Genomic DNA, 5,159 nt, shown 5'->3' on the forward strand with positions numbered 1-5,159 from the left:
CCATGGAAGGTAGTGTCACCCCTGAAGCTCGACTTTGACGAGAAGGCGGCGCCCTGCACGATTGAGGACAAAGACTTCCGGGCGAAATTTGATGGCCAGAAGTGGGAGGGTAGAGTGGTACCTGAAAAAAGCTCACCTCTGTCGAAGAACAAAGTCGACTGATACAGACTCTCGGAGAGCGGGTGAGGGACGACTATGATATCTAAGTAGAGCGGTGGATTGATGAGGGAATTTTGAATCCTTGGGAGGAGCCGGTGGAGGGTGGAATCTTGCCCCTGATGGCAGTGGTGCAGCCAACCAAGGACAAAGTGCGATCGGTGTTGGATTTCCGAGAGCTGAACCACTTCGTGAGGTGTCACACTGGCGATGATTTTGTGGACATAGGTAATGAGACCCTACGCAAATGGCGCCAAAAAAGGGGGTGGGGCTCCAAGATTGTAGATCTACGGGTGGCTTACCTACAAATTCACGTGACGAAGAAGCTATGGAAATACCAACTAATAAAATATAGAGGTAAAACATATTGCTTGGCCAGACTGAGGATCGGGCTGAGTTCAGCTCCGAGAATAATGACGAGGATCCTGAAGACAGTACTAGAGAAGACTGAAATGATGAAGAAGGGCACGGACTCATACCACGATGACATACTGGTGGATGATAGTGTTGTGCCGACGCCGGCCGTAGTGGTACACTTAGCTTGGTTTGGATTGATCTCGAAGGAGCTGGAACAGATGGAAGGAGGAACAGTGTTGGGACTGCGTCTAGAGAGAGAGGGGACCGGAAACCTGCTGTTCAGGAGAGGCAACGAGATCCCGAACGTAACGAACAGGATGAGCGGATCAGAGGTCTTCTTACTGTGTGGCAAATTGGTTGGTCACTACCCGATCGCAGGTTGGTTCCATGTAGCGTGCAGTTATATTAAGAGGCTGTCGGGATCGAAGAATTGGGGAGAGAAGGTTGATGAGGGCACGTCGCACAACAGATGAGACACGATGATCCAGTGAGAGGACAGTGGAACGCACCACAACAGGGCATAGGTGTAGTGTAGTGTGATGCTAGCAGCATAGCAACCAGTGTCGTCTTGGAGATAGTAGATGTGGTAGTCGAAGATGGAGCGTGACAGCGAGAAAGAGGATGACTACCATCACATTAACGTATCGGAGTTGGATGCGGTTATAAAAGGAGTCAATTTGGCGCTGAAATGAGATCGAAATCAGGACTGACTCAGCCACAGTACCGGGGTGGATGAACTCAGTGCTGACGGCTGAGAAGAGAATACGCACGAAAGGGGCAGCAGAGGTCATTGTGAAACGACGTCTTGGGATCATGAGGGAGTTAATAGACGAGTTCGGCGTGAAGATGAGGGTGACCCAGGAGTCGTCGGGGATGAACGAAGCGGATGCAGTAACCAGAGTGAAGAAAAGTTGGCTGAAAGTGCCGGAAGAACAGGACGAGAAGGTTGAAGTGTGTGCTGCAGGGTTCCTATACGCGAAAGAGTTGCATGGAACTCATCATCTAGATGTCTATAGGTCATTGTTCTTAGCAAGGAAAGTTTACCCGAATATAATGAGGGAAGAAGTCCGGCGGGCGGTGAGAGCGTGTGTTCGATGTCAGTCAATAGATCCAGTCCCAAGACCGCATGTGGCGGGCGAATTTAGCGTAGAGGAAAACTGGAGGAGGTTGGCAGTAGAAGTAATCCACTATCGACAGGGTATGTACTTATCTGTGGCTGACTGTGGGCCAGGACGATTCGCCGTCTGGCGGAAGCTGAAGACGGAGGCAGGAGAGGAAATTGCATGGGTGATGAATGAGATATTTCTGGAACGGGGTCCAGTGGATGAAGTCCTGATGGATAATAGCACCGCGTTTCGGTCGGGGGCGCTGAAAGAAATGCTGGACAAGTGGAGCACGAGACGTTTCTTTCGGGCTGTTTACCGGCCGAGCGGAAATGGAATAGTAGAACGACACCATCGCATTAATTCCATCGCCGAGAAGGCGCTAATACCATCCATGAGGGCAGTCTTCTGGTATAATATGTCCCCTAGGTCAGGCCAAGACGAAGACTCGGTTCCATAGAGAGCCTTATTTAAATATGATTGGCGACATCCCCGGGTAAGGCCGATGCTACTAGCCAATGGTGAAGAAGGCCCTGCCTCAGCACAGGTTGGGAAGACGGTATGGGTGAAGCCAAAGGATAATAAGTGCACGTCACAGTGGACGACGGGGATCGTAACGGCGGTAAATTCGCGGAACAACATCTCTGTCGAGGGAGTGCCACGACATATCCTGGATCTTCGTTGTGTGGTGGATGGCGGAGAAAATGAGGAAGAGTCACGACGCGGTAGTCAATGGGGGAGTGACGCTCCAAAGAACCCAGCGCGACAGACATTCTCCAAGATGGCTGCATTACTACGAAATAGGAAATGAAGGAAACGATGACGGAGAATATGTTGATCTCGATATCAAGGGTGTGTGTGGTGTGAAAAAGGTGAAAGAGGTGCAGATGGAGGTGCACAGTTGGCATCCCCGGCACGGGGTCATAAAGGTCACGGTGTAGAAAAGAGCGTTGGGGGGCGCAGTTGGCACCCCTGGCAAGGGGTCAATGAGGTCATGGTGTAGGAAGGAGCACCGGAGGGCGCACGACGGGGTGCTCGCAGAGTGTGTGTGGAACGAGAGGAAACAAGTGGAACTTAACTAGGATTAGGTTTATTATAGGTAGTGGTTTTAGGTAAGATGGATGTAAGTGCATCGGGGGATTAAAAAGAGAAGCAGAACCACCCAGAGAAATGGGAATCCACAGAAATCAGGTAAGTGATCGAAAAGACTTACACATCTTCCATTGCACCAGTACCACATATTGCTGATCTTCCTGTACCAGCTCCTCCTGAAAGAAGTCAACTATCAGAAGAATGCATCAAGCCAGAAGATGAGCTAGAGAGGAAGACTGTGACATCATATGGTTGTTAGTTGGGAGGAATCCTCACTACCTGAACCAAAGACCTCATCAGAGATCTTGGTTTGACAAAGTCGAATGGTGAACTGTTGATTTCAAGGCTGAAGGGATGGGATTAACTTGATGCAAGGAGGTCTTACTAAGAATCCCTGTTTTCTTTGCCTCTGGGACAATAGAAACATAACCAGAGAAAGCACTGACACTCCAGTGGGACCACACAATATCAAACTTGAGCCACTTATGAATCCTCAAAAGGTTTTGTTTCCTCCACTGCACATCAAACTGGGTCCCATGAAACAGTTTGTTACAAGGCGTCTGTGTCCTTCAAATATCTTCCAAGACTTCTTTCCTAAGCTTTCAGAGGCAAAGGTGGAAGCTGGTATCTTCACTGGACCACAAGTAAGGAAAATTGTGGAGTGCTCAGAATTTCTACAGAGGCTCACAGAAAAGGAGAAAAAACTTGGGGGTGTTTCAATGCTGTAGTACAAGGCTTTCTTTGCAACAACACTGATAACTATATGGAACTGGTTGAAGATTTAGTGAAAAGCTATGGTGAGATGGGCTGAAGAATGTCCTTGAAGGTTTATATCCTAGATACTCATCTTGAGAACTTCAAGGAGAATATGGGAGCATATTCAGAGGAATAAAGGGAGTGCATCCACCAAAACATTGTATCTTCAGGTTCAAAGATCACCATGTTAAAACGCCAAAGTCCTTTTGAGTGTCTATTAGCCAAATGGGATCCAGAAGTAAAGGTGAGTGGTTAATGCTCTGTGAGACTGCAGTGCTACCGCTGATCTTGGGCATCCTAGGTCAAAACTGCTGACCTCACACCATTCACACAGTTACCTAGGGTATACAAGTTACATTACATCTATATACTAGGGATCCTTATCTAGCTACCAACAAATAATTTCACCTGAGGAGTAAAATTTCCTTCACACGTTAGCTGTAATTTCACTCAGGAGGGAATTTTCCTCAGCAGACTAACCTTTTGCTGCATTTTACAATAGCTTTTATTCTAGCCATCACCAAACTATTTTATTCAGATAAGGGAAATCCCCTCTACAATGAAAGGTTTGATTAAATTCTGTAGCATTGCTCTGTACAGTTTTCATGATTGTAAGAGAAACAGTACAAATGCCTTGTGTAAAGGAAGGCTGGGGCCATTTCCTTGGCTGCATTTTAAAACTATGCATTCTCGTCCATGGCCTGGTCCCCAAGCTCACCCTCCACATTCTCTATTTCTTCTCCCAACTATACTTCCTTTGCAGGATTTTCAAATCAAGAAAAGTTTAGACATTGCCATTGGTGGGTATAGAGGCCCGTACCCTCTGGGGGAGGCAGGGAGGGCAACTGACAACCCCCACCCAGGAATTTTTTAATTTTTTAACATCCACATTTTCTGGTAACTACTCCACCAGCCTGGTGGCAGCCTTGCTATGGATGTGCTGTCTTGCTGCATTGCTTCTGACCCAGGGCAGTGGGCAAGATGTAGGGATGAAATGTCATCCCAGGAGGAGCCAAGAAAAGAGGGAGGGAGGAGTGGTGAATGGTTGTGGAGTACGTGGGGATGAGATGGGTGGGAGTGGATTTATGCCTGTCTTTGCCTACCTCCCTTGTAAGGGGGAAAAAGCCCTTGGTATATGTATGTACCCAGAGCTTTTCCCCCCTTACAAGGGAGGTAGCCTAAGTCAAAAGGCATAAATCCACTCACACCCATTTCATCCCCACATACTCCACTCCCATTCACCACCCTTCCCTCTTGGCTCCTCCTGGGTAACAGGTCATCCCTGCATCTCGCCCACTGCCCTGGGTCAAGCAATGTAGCAAGTCGCAGCACATCCTTAGTAAGGTGGCTTCATTTACTTAGTGACCTCCCTCTCCATCCCCTCATGCAGAAAAAGGGAAAACGGGGAGAAATCTCTTCGGGCTACATCAAAATATCGTTCACACACACTCCCTGACCCCACCCATCCCCAACTTACTCCCTTCCATGCATCATTCTTTTACCTTCTGTAAATCTCTCCTTCAGCACCCCAATGACAATCCTTCAATTTCTCCAATTATTGTACCACAATATGGTCTCCATTACATGAATTCCCTATGGTTTCCATTTTCATTTCCCACATCAAGACTATACTTACCATTTGTTTTGCATTGATCACAATACTATTTGCATATTTTTTTGAGCTATGGGAGTGCT

Source organism: Oratosquilla oratoria, chromosome 18 (genome assembly GCF_046742065.1).
Source record: "Oratosquilla oratoria isolate Oo_2021 chromosome 18, ASM4674206v1, whole genome shotgun sequence".
Lineage (NCBI taxonomy): Eukaryota > Metazoa > Arthropoda > Malacostraca > Stomatopoda > Squillidae > Oratosquilla > Oratosquilla oratoria.